A 12,849-nucleotide genomic window follows, 5' to 3' on the forward strand; every position below is an offset into this window, starting at 1 on the left:
GGATGGTCACACTGCAGTCGATACTCCCGTTGTTAGGGAAAGACTATTGGATGTGCTCTCTGGATCTCCAAGACGCCTACTACCATATAAAAATGGACAAGGCGTCAAGGAGATATCTGCGCTTCCGGCTGGGAGCCAGCCATTATCAGTTTCGTGCTCTGCCCTTTGGTCTCACCACAACCCCCAGGGTGTTCACCAAATGCATGGCAGTAGTGACAGCTCATCTGAGACGTCAGGAATTCCAGGTGTTTCCGTATTTGGGACTGGCTCCCGACCACCCCCACCAGGCATTTACTCCTCTAAAACAGGGACGCCACCATTCAGCTTTGTGCTCAAATAGGGATCTCCATAAACTGGGGAAAATCTGCATTACTGCCCTTGCATCTGATTTTTTTTTTTTTTTTTTTTTTTATAGGCGCAGAGGTACACAGTGAATGTGACAGTTCGTCTTCCCGCCAAAAGAGCATAAAACCTCATCTCACAAGTTCAGCGTCTTCTTCCGCTTCGGAAAGTCAAAGCAAAATGGATTCTTCAACTTCTTGGAGCGATGGTCTCAACGATTCTGTTAATACCTTTAGCCAGGTTGCACATGAGAATCCTTCAATGGCTCCTATTCTGGCAGTGGTCATTCCAATATCTACCACTGAGTCACCCTATCCTGCTGACGGAATCATGCAAAAAGGACCTTCATTGGTGGATAGCCCCCAACAACTTGCTCAGGGGAGAGCTGCCTTTGTGCCTACCCAACCCGTTGCCAGTGCGACCACGGATACCTCCCAGGTCAGGTGGGGGGGCATTATCTTGGCAGGACTGTTCACTGCACATGGCAAGAACACGAGGCTCATTTGCATATCACCATTCTGGAGATGAGCGGTGCTTCTGGCATTGCAAGCACTTCAGCACCTTCTTCCTCCAGGGACGATTGCGATACAATCGGACAACATGTCTGTTGTGTGGTATATCAACAAACAGGGCGGTACCAGATATTACCCACTCTGTTGAGAGGCCATGCGAGTTTGGGAATGGGCGATTTCTTCCCATCGTTTTCTTGTGGCAATGCATATTCTGGGGACAACCAATGTGATAGCCAACAAGCTAAGCCAAGCAATCTTACTGCCGCACAAGTGGTCTCTGAAACGGGAAATAGTCGAACAGATTTTCTGAAAATGGGGACAACCTTGCTGCAACCTTTGCCAGTCCAGTCAATGCCAAGTGCAGCAGTTATTTTTCCCTAATTCCCCCTCGGGGCAAACATCCAGAGACACTCTGGTCCACAATTGGCACATAGGACTTCTATATGCCTTTCCTCCATTCCCGGTTATCCTCAAAGTGATACAGAAAGCCAATATGCCTTTCCTCCATTCCCGGTTATCCTCAGTGATACAGAAAGCCAATAGACTGGGAAGCAAGTTGATCCTCATTGCTCCTTACTGGCCTCGTCAGGTCTGGTTCCCCTTCCTCGAGCCTCTTCTCCTGGATGATCCTGATTCTGGACCCAGTTCCAGATCTATTGACCCACATGTCGGGTTCATTACACCCCTCTCTCCACACCCTCAAACTGACAGCTTGGCTGCTCCAGTTCATCTCTAGTCAGGCTTCATGATGTTTCATCATCAGTGTCCCATATTCTTTTATCCTTGCATAAATCCTCAACCAGAAGGCTGTATGACTGTAAATGGGAAAGGTTTTCTATTTGGGCACAGAAAATGAAAGTGGATCCTTACACTGCTCCTGTGATTCTGGAATTCCTTTCGGAGCTTTTTCAGCAGGGGTCTGCCGCGGCTACCATCAAAGTACAATTGGCAATCTCTCATTTTTATTTAGGGTCTCGAGATGTCAACCTTGTGTCTCATAAGCTATGCAAGACTTTCTTGAGAGGAGCCACTTTAGAGCCACTTTACTGAGACCACCATTACAAGAATCTGTGGCTTCTTGGGACTTAAAGTTCGTGTTGTCCAAACTTAAAATCCTCTCCCAACAGTAGCTATTACATCAGCCAGACGTGTATCTGAGCTACAAGCCCAGTCGATTAAGCCACCTTATTTAGTCTTTCATAAAGATGGGGTTTCTTTATGTACCAATCCTTTTGTTCCCAAAGTTTGTTCTTCTGCCACATTGAATCAGTCCATTGAGCTCCCAATCATTGCAATGCAGCTGAATATTGTTTCCACCAGCTGGATGTTCAGACAGCCACATTTTTATTTGCAACCAACCAAAGAGTTGCGGAAGTCAGACCAGCTGTTCATTTCTTTTTCCGACTCCAGATTGGGCTTACCAGTTTCTAAGGTGACATTGTCTAACTTTATTTCTAGTAGCATAGCTTTCATCTACAGTTCGGAGGGCAGACCTTTACCCCACATGATCAAGGCTCACTCTACCAGGTCTCTGTCTGCCTCTGTAGCCTTTCAAGCCAGGGTACCAATTGATCATATCTGTGCAGCACCTACGTGGGCCATCCCTCACACTTTCATTACTCTTTATAAGTTGGATTTGGCTTCTAGGAGTAGAGCATCTTTTGGCTCCACGGTGCACAGGAATATTTTCTAATGAGCCACCCAAGAATAAGGCACTAGGGTCGCTGTCCCATATGTAAAAATGAAGGTGAGATTGGACTACCTAACATAAAGAAGTTATGTACTCGCCATAATGTTCCATGTTGGTAGTCCATCTCACCCTTCATTTTTACCAACCCGCCCTTCTGCCCCCATCCTGGAAGATCTGGAGGGTAATACTTTAAATTTCTTGGTTGGCGACCCTTTAGTATTGGTTTGTTGGTTAGGGTTTTTTTTTCTGTTTCTAGCGAGCAGCAAACAATATCTGGTGATTGCACTGGTGCACCATGGGATACCTGCTTAGCCACGAGCCAACCAGAATTCTTCGAGCTTGAAAATCGGCCGTCGGAGCAGAGGATCGGCTCCGAAACCCATATGTAAAAATGAAGGGTGAGATGGACTACCAACATGCAACGTTATGGTGAGTACATAACTTCTTTTTCTGTGAAGATGTTAAAGTCCTGCAAGAAGCTAGGGGACCCACTAGTAGAAACATTTTCATATGCTAAGTGGCAAAGGTTTTCCTATTGGTGATGCAAACAGTCAGGATGCACTCTTATCACAGGTTTTTACTGTACTGCAGTATCCCTGCAAGCTTCTTTGATCAGGCTTGGCCTGCTTTTCCATAAAAGCTCACCTGTCCGCTATCCGTGCTTAAGGCTGATCAGTGCCTGTTGGCACTCTGTTTATTGATAGGCCAAAGGTAAAGCTTCTACTTGTTAGAAGTCCTGCATCATAACCCACCAGAAGCTCATCTCCCATCTTTGAGATCTTAATGTGTTAGAGTTTACTGTGCCTCCCTCTGAGCCAGCATACTTGGAAGACCATCCTCCTCTTAGTGCTCACTTCTGCCAGGAGAGTTTGAGTTGCAAGCTCTCATGGCCACCCCCCTTTTTCTTGTACATTTTTTTTCCCACAAAGTCAGGGTGACTCTGGGGTTAATGCATCCTTCATGTCTGAGCTGTCCCTCAGTCATGCTATTCATCTTCCCACTTTTTTCCCAATCCCTAAAACAGGGTGAAAATGATTTTATTTTCTCTAGACATTCATGGGCAACTGAGATTACCTGGACCAGCTGTTTTGTATCTTATGAGCCCTAAGATGAGCCAGCCAGTCTCCAGAGTATTGCAGCCTAGTTTTATAAAGCTATATCTGTTGCTTACACTATGGTAAGACATTGCCTTCCTGCCCTAAAGCACATTCTGCTAGGCAATGCTTTCCTCAAGGGCTTTTTCAAAAAGGAATAGACTCTCTAGGCTGATCTTGGAGGTGGCCACTTTGTCTTCTGTACACTTCTTTTTACCAAATTCTACAAAATGGGTATTTTCTCCAGGTCCAGGTCAGCCTTGGCTAGACAAGTCCTGTCTGGAGTGCTGGCCAATTCTTGTCTGTAGCTAACCACCTTTCCTTCCTCCTCCAGCTCTGAGAATTATATGTCATGAATACCGCAACAGTGATTTCAGTCGGGACCTAGTACCGTGTAAGAACTTAACATAATAGTGGATGTCCCACTGACCACTGTTGCAGTATTCCATCCCCTTGCCTCCATCTGACTTAAACTTCAGCTTCCTTTCAACCTTTGCTTTATTTAGCCTTTGCTCTGTTAAAGGGTATGAAGGAATTATTTTACAAGTTTAAGCAGCGCCCCTCCTAGCTGTACAGTCTCCTCTGTCTTCATGCTGCTGGCTTGGAGATGGTATGAGGATCCACACTTGTACATCTGACTGTACCCCATTGCATAACAGCTGAGGTCCTGAGTCTGACGCGGAGAAGATAAAGCTTTGGTACCTCGTCTGGATGTCAGCAGTGACAACCCATATGTCGAGTGCTGTAAAAGTCATCAGTAGAACATCTGCTGTTATGGGAAGGTGTTACACAACTATATACCTTTATTCCTTACATGGCATCTATTAATTCCACCATTATTTCCTTTAACCCTAGTTTTATTTCCTTGGGAAGCACATAAATATTTCTGAATGTTGTTTATGCTCCAGTAACCTCTTATAAAAACAGATCTACTTGTCTAATTTAGTCAAGTTACATGCATAGGGGCTTTTTTCTTCAACAGTGTAACAGCCCATCTCTTCCTACCTTCAACTGCATTAAAGAAATCCTCCTCTGAATCATTTTATTTCTTTATGGTGGTCTTGCCTAGTGTTTCCTGCAACATTACTACATCCCCCAATTGATAAATCTCTTCTAATACTGACATCTGCAGTTACTAATTACTGACTACCTGAAACCCATTCACATTCAATGTCTGCATACCAGTCTTTGATTGCTGTTGTGTCCTGACTGAGCTGATTTGGATGACAAAAAGTTATTCCTGCTATTATAATTCATTTCTATACATGTTATATTGATGCAATACTTCCAAAGCTGCCACATTCTTAATTTAGAACCAAGTAAGAAAGAACAGAACTACCAACAACCAGTACTAACCACCTAACAAACTGATAACACATGTTTTTAAGTGTGTAAAGAGTTGTATTTTTCTTTACATAGAATAACATTACTCTAAGCCAGTGGTGCTCAACCTTTGTGAGGCCAGGGCCCAGTAAATTCTATCTTTTATAAGATAAGGGCCCTGTCCAACAAATTAGCTCATAAACACCTTTCCAAAGCAGGAGGATGTAGAATTGCCAGCAAAACACTTTTACATACACACACCTAGCATTTATATACAAAGTATCTAATAAAGATAAATGTGTGAATCTTTCAATTCAAAATACTAGTTCCAACAGTAACATTTTGAATGTAACAATGCTGCATTTTTAACAGTTATTCCACATTAAAAAGATCTGTAACTAATGAAGAACTTGCTGCCAGCAAACAACTTTATTTGTAGATGAAACAATGAAAAAGTGCTTGTTGCCCTTGAAGAATAAATTGCTTGTGTTACATTAAAAAATAAGCTAGTAATATTGCAATAGGGAATGGATGGCAAACTGATAACTGGTTCATAGTTACTAGGTTATGTTCACCAAAGGACGACATTCTTAGGACTGCAGCATTCACCCCCTTTAAAGTTCAACAGAGTACAGTATCTGCAATCCGTCTACATACTGTGGGAGTAGAACCTGCAGCCTTCTGCAGCAAAAGCAAGTAATACTACCTGTTGTGCTACTAACAGTGCAAACTGACTTGGCATAAGCAGCACTAAACTTCTCTTCCCCTGAAGCTCTCAGCTCCTTATAAAATCCACTTGACACTCAACTACATATTTCAACTTTGCAGCACAGGAAATCTGGAAAAAGCCAAAATTTATTTGGGGGGGGGGGCAAAAGTCCAAAACCCGGGACACATTTTAAACATTGCTTGTATAATCTTAGAAAGCTGCTAGAATAAAATGTTATTTTGCGTTTCCTGAAAGACTGAAACTTTTATATGGTTATCATTTAGTGAATTCAGTTCTCTCTGATTTGCCAGAAAACCACAAATTTTAAGAGGAACAGACCAAAAGTATGAGCCAGACATTCTGTGAAGATTTGGACAGTTGAGAGCTATGGACTCAACCTCCTTGAATCATAACTGGTGGTACAGGTAGAAAATTCAGGCTCTTGTACCCAAGGTACAGGTTTTGAGCCTGAGTAACCCTAACCACCAGGTTATACCTAACTGGGGCATTTTATACACCCACACACACCAAAATCAACACCCCCCCCGGCTGTATTACTTAATTCAAACACACTGGAAAGAAACACTGATTGGCAGTAACTTACTGTACTGGACAGCAGTACAAAATTCAAATTGCGAAGGTGGGTAGGATGTCTGTGCATGCTGGATATGATGCATCCAGACAAAGAAGAAGAAACTGCCCCAAAGGTAAAACGTGTTTTTTTTTTTTTATTACTTGCATAATCGGTCCCAAAATTACTGCCCCTCTTATCCCTTGTAGTTACACCACTGTACTCATTCTCACACCCAATTTCTCATTCAAACACTCATTCACTCACTAAACTGTTCCTTATTGTGGATCTGTCCTCTAATCTCTCCTATGCAGTTGTGATATTGACAAGCCCCATTAATGTCGATGTTGGGCCGCTAATTTCATTTTAGTTTCTTCAAGTGAGCTCTGCTTGTCTACTAAAGGGTCACAGAGTATGAAATCTGTCCCGTCATTTTCCTCTCGACATTTCCAATCATTTAAAGGTCCTGATCCAGGCTCCATTCTGTGAGGTGATTTGAAAACCTTGTCCATTACTACTCGTATTCCCGTTACCTTTGTATTTTATAGTAAAGCTTCCATTGCTTAAGAATTTAAACAAGGCTGAGTCTTACTGAGTTCTTCATGTATATAAGCAACATCTTGTAAAACAGCATGTCTTGTACTACTGGACAAATTGTACACATTTTATCTTTTTCAGTTTTAATGCATCTAGCAAGCCCTTGTATAAAAACTCCTGAAACATCTAAAGTCAAACTATTGCAAGCACAATTCATGCTGAAGTCTCTCTAGCAAGCTGAGAAGCATTAACAAATCTTTCCGGAGTGATAACTCCTGTTTAAATCAAAAGTGAGTGCTTTACTTTTTACCTTGATACAGTGATGCCATAAATTAGCTTTAGTTGTCCGTATCTAGCCACAATGCCAAATATCTAAATTAAATGTTTACCTATTAAGCTGGTGCTGTACTTGTTCACTATCCATCTCCCATAGTGCTTCAGCAACCTGTTGGTCATGTCCATGCAGTGCCACCACCTTTTGTTTTGTATCCTCTGTCGTTTGAGTGTCCTTTGCCCAAAAATAAGAAATGGTTTGTTGGGATGCAGAATTTATCTCCCTTAATCCGCCAACTCTGCCGCAGTTGAACGCGTGCCTTTGCCTTGCTCTTAAGAGTTTATAGAGGTGCAGCACTTTCAAAGCCACCACAGGGTCGGTTAAAGACTTGATGCCTGTTAGGAAATGCACTTTAACCACTACAGGGTATTAACTTAAAGCACTGATGAAGATCCTTGCACCTTTTAGAAAGCAGTACAAACCTCCCTTTTTCAGGTCTGGTACCTGTGGAAAAGTCATGCTCCACATAAAACCATTTCTTAGAGAAACAGCAAGCATTTGTTGTGAACTAAAGCTCACCCAAGTAGTTAAATTGGTAAGAATGCAGTTTTCCATTAGTCTAGGGAACTGCCGATTTAGTGTTTTGCTGTTCCAGTCCAGTTTGCCCTTTCCAGCAGAACTGATCATTCACTCGACATGTTTTCCAAAAAAAAAATCCTTGCATTTTTTTTCCCTCAACCTTCAGGCCCAATTATAAATCTAAGGTAATCTCTGCACTCCGTTCTACTAGTTCAGTCATTTTGCTATGATTTCTTGCTTAGCTTCCAGATCTGATGGGCTTTTCCCATGATCTGCCTTGGACACCTTCATATCCTCTAACTCTTCAGAGTGGATCGAGAAGGTAGTCTCATTTTTCTCCCAGTCTGTCTGTTTTTGGGATATATTCTATTAGTGTCACTTAACTGTACAGAAGTAAAAACAAAAAAACTTTGTCCTGAATTTCCACCCTGTTAAGGCTTCAGCAGTTTTTCTTTTTCTTCTTCCAGGCTGAACTCTGACAATATACACGTGGCACCTCCTACTATTCTCCATTTTTACTGTTTTCTGGGACAAGTGTGCCTCATGATTCTTGCCTTTTTTCATGTAAAATGCAAGATAAAGCTACAGCCAAAAGGATGGCTGATTGTGAAATTTTTCTGTCCTTCTAATAGTGTAAGCTGGAGGGCTCAAGGATCTTGCCACCTGCCTAGCTCAGCACCATACCAAAAGTCCTCAGTGTTTTGACTTTTACTACTGATTTACACTGCTTTAGCTGTTACTGTAAAACTGATATTCTACCACAAATTAGTTGTATTTTCTGTGGAAATTTTTTCTTTTCTGACAAAGGAGATCTCTTAGTGAACACTTAAATCAAATGGAAGCACTTTAAAACATTTTAAGGGCATATATTTGTCACTATTTGAACAAGGGCATATATTTGTCACTATTTGAACAAGTAAATGTTACTTTGGAACTGTGAATATCTGCTATTTACTACAATGAAGATTTCAAAAGAAGGCTTTAGCACAGTTTAAACTTTGTTATATGTGATGTATTTTAGCCATGTTTGCTGTGTGCTCTTAGTCAGCCCTTAAACAGCCAGAAGTATTCTGATTAGTGTGCCCCACCCCCCATTTCAATCCTGATGCATCTCGTGTATCTCATCTACCTCCCATAAAATCCAGTTGCACCTAACAAAAAAAAAACTTAAGGCTGAAGCTTTTTTTTTTTTGTTAACCTCTTGCCTTAAGGTGACACATCAAACAACTTACCATTACCCCTGTCACCATCTGGTGTGCTCTGATACTGGGGTCAGACACATCCCCTTGGGGTTGTTCCAGTATCTGGTGCAGTTGTGGAAGAACCAAACTCTTTAGGTGCAGGAGAGTTCTTGGGTGAGAACCCCCTTGTCAGTAGGTTGTACACCTATTCAGAATGACTATGGGGGACAACTTTCTCCAGAGGCCAGTCTAGCACTGCAGATTTTGATGGGGACTCAAATTCCGACAGTTGACACCGAGTCTGCCCTAATCTGATGCTTAGCTTTCTGAACCAGTTCACCTTCCAAAGGAGGTATTCATCTATCCACATATGCTAGTTAGGTTTAGGGATGCATCTGTCATGCAGAGTTTATAATCTTATTGAGGATGAGATTCATTTTGGCTGTTCCTCTTTTACTGGCCTTACTGCTGTGGTGGTGCTGCGGTAGCATTGTCGCTTTACAGTAAGACATCCGGTTCGTTTCTCAGCTAGAGCGTCTTCTGTGTGGAGACATACGTGAATGGGCATACCTTCGTTGAAGGTTGTGGGTCGGGGCTGGCAACTCGGCATGTAAAAATCTACTGCCAATCATTAGCTGACCGGAAGTTCCACTGTGGCGACCCTTAACCGGGAAAAGCCAAAAGACACAACAACTCTTCTTTTTTACTGGCCTTAGATGTCTAAAAAAAATGAATGTAAAACCCCTTTGTCTGGTGAACCAGTTCCTAAACGCTTTGAGGAAATGTGAGGTACTCTGATCTTGCAATTGTCTTTGCTGTGTTGTAAACTGACCTAGCTGCAGTTTCTCTAGATGCCAATTCTAACAAGGCTTTTGGCTTCTTCTAACCCTACACTGCCGGATAAAATTGGCAAGTGGTTAGAAACTCTGGGAAAATAGTTGGCACAGTCTAGTAATTTAGGCTTAGGAATTTTAAATAATCAGGGCTTCATGTGGAAATTTTATTGTGTAGTGTGCTTACAGTTGCTGTATCTTTGCCTGCTGAACAGAATTGTAACATGAATGAGATTTTCTAATGTAACTCTGGTTTGAAAACATGATGTGAGGAGTGTATTGGAATGTGCAGACACCCACTTCTAGAAATGCAGCCACATCTGTTGTATTGTGAAGGTGTAATTTTTGAGCGTTTGTGTAAAAGATGAGATTTTGAATGCTTCTGTATGTTCTAAATTTGTATTTTGTCCTGCTCTTACCTTGATTCTCAAACATTTGGATGACACTAGTAGATGATGCATTGAGTATCTAGAATGCGTTTCCTATTATCAGGTATTCCCTTAACAAGCATCCAACTTAAAAGGGTAGAACAAATGCACAATCCCAGCCTAACAAGAGTCGAGGTACCAAGAGAAAATGGAAAGATAATGCTTCCAAACCAAAGGGGTTCCTTTACCAAAAAATCATTCTACTAAAGAATGATTGTGCCAAGACTCAGGATATTCACCCCTTTCTCCTTACCCCAGGTTTGTGTTCTTTCCAGCAGCCTGGCCACATATAGTCTTGGACATGCAGGTGATAAGAATCCAGTGAACAAAGTCCCCTTCTCTTCAGTGAAATCACACACACACCCCCACCCATAACTCTCAGACAAGGCACATCTTTCATCTCCAGTACTCCTTCACTAGTTGCATTCAAGGGTTATAGAACTAGTTCCTGCATCACAAAAAGGAAAAAGATTTTACACCCAAGTCTTTGATGCCCAAAAAGGATCTTTTAATGGAGACCAGTGTTAGATTTGTCGTACCTAAAGTACGCAAATTCAGAATGCTTACCCTATGGATGGTCCTATCCCTTCTTCCAGACCATATGTGAAGAATGCGTATCACATTCAGGTTGAGGATACAAATGTTTTGTTTCATGTCGCCACTAAGAATTTTTATTCGGGGTGTATAGTGGATACACACGTACAAGTATGGCTTTTCTGCCAGAAGACTGTCTGTTCAGAACATTTTCAGGGATTTCCACCTACAAAAAGCTGCCTCCACAGAAGTTCAAAAGTCTAGGCCTCATGGTATCCATGATCCTTAAGACACCACTGCCCAGACTCCAAATGAAAGATTCAGTGGTAATTCCAAAAAAATCCAGACCCCAGTTCATTTAGTCCAGATGGACTCTTCAAATTTTCCACATAGAACCGTGTCCATTGGCGTCCTTGTGCAAGGCAAACAGGTTCCTTCAGATGCTGTAAAGCACACAAGTCAGAAAAAATGTTAGGAGTGATTCAGACCCTTAAGAGATTAAGTTTTTTATGGCCTCCAGGCCCCCTTTTATTGCTCACAGACAACAATCCTGGTACATGAACAGACAAGGGGGGGTTCAAGGTCCAACTCTCTTTGGTTGGCAAGGGTGGCCTGGGAGCTAGCCCTACAGCATTCTCTGATGCTTCAAGCCGCATACATACAGTCAGAGTAAAGCATCATGGCAGAAAGTCTAAGAAGATCCTGGAAGGATCCTCACAAGTGGAAACTCCAGAGAGAGGTTTGCCTGGATTTGTCCCAAATGTGGGGGAACACTTAAAATTGTTCTGTTCACATCCTTTCAAAACCGACAGATCAATAGTTTCTGTTTCAGAATTCTTGCAGTAATGCAGAGAGGACAGAAGCATTCCCATTCGCTTGATTTGGAAATGCATCAAGTAACATTCCCGCCTTTCCATTGGTACCCATTGTACTTATTCAGAAAGCATTAATAAAGGTAATCGTATTGATCCCTTTTGACCCAGTCAAAGTTGGTTCCCCCATTTTAATAGAATTGCCAAGGGCATTTACCACAAGCTTCCTTTCACTCTGGATCTGCTCAGTGACAGGTGCACCTCATCTTAAATTACTACTGACAGCCTGGATGATTTTGACACTTTCTATGTCGCTGTCTAGCAAGTATTGATTGAGGTATGGACCCTGCAACTAGAAATTTAGGTGGTGCCAAACAGATGTCAGAGGGCTTGGTATGTTGTTTACCACTTTGGTTTTAAAATATTTGAGAGCTACAAAACTAGTGACTTGTGTATCTATCAAGGTGCATTTTGCAGCCATCTCCACTTGTCTGCTCATTTGTTCTTGGAAAATTGACCTCTCCTTTAGAAACCTGCCTTTCAGACTGATTTGAGATTCCTTACTTGCAAAACTGTTTTACTTATTGCTGTGACATTCACAAGGGGAGTGTCTGAACTGCAAGCTCTCATGGCGGGCCAACCTTATTTGATTTTTCCACATGGGCAGGATTACTTTAAACACTAATCCTCTCGTGTCAAAAGTTGTTTCTGAAATTACCCTGAATCATGTCATCGATCTCCCAGTTTGCTTTCTGCAGCTAAAAACTAGGGAGAAGATTCTGCATACCCTGGATGTGCACAGGCAGCCCAGGCACTACCTTGACATAACTAAGCTAGGGTTGCCACCGTTTAACAAGGCCAAAGTGGGACATGGGGTTGAGGCCAATAGGACAGGGGGTGTGACCGATATGACGCTAGCCACACCCCCACCACGGCATCACCAGAGGTGTTAAAGGAGATGCAGTATTACAGTTATGGATACAACATTGTGACATTAGAGCATACTCAAAACTCAAACCATTTAAATGAAGTGAAGCATTACTGCAAAAAAAGCACATTACTCAGTTTAACAGTAAATAAACTTTAAGGGAATAAAAAACACACTACTCATTAGACGCTTGTTTATTTAAAACGTAAAAAAAATTCATAAACCAACCGTGACTATTCAGAAAGAAAACTTAAAAAAAATCTGCATACCGCATGCAAGCCATTTGTAAAATTAAGACTTTTTATTGTTAATTAAAGCTAAAGCAAAGAAAAAACACAAAACTACATACTGTACCCTAGTACTACATACTGCACACTAGCAAATCAACACTAAACAAAGAACACAGTTACAAACTGCACCCTAGTAGTTTATACTGCACACTAGTAAACTAAATCACTTTTTTTAAAGTGTAGTTTGAATTTGAATTTATGGCTTGAAGAAG

The 12,849-nt window shown here is 41.8% G+C and overlaps 1 protein-coding gene across 1 annotated transcript in view; it reads left to right on the forward strand.

Moving 5' to 3' along the window:
- Positions 1-12,849, forward strand: part of LDLRAP1 (low density lipoprotein receptor adaptor protein 1) — a 982,852-nt gene that overhangs the window by 369,142 nt on the left and 600,861 nt on the right. The window lies entirely within an intron of this gene.

Source organism: Protopterus annectens, chromosome 1.part2 (assembly GCF_019279795.1).
Source record: "Protopterus annectens isolate FY-2018-M chromosome 1.part2, PAN1.0, whole genome shotgun sequence".
NCBI classification, from domain to species: domain Eukaryota; kingdom Metazoa; phylum Chordata; order Ceratodontiformes; family Protopteridae; genus Protopterus; species Protopterus annectens.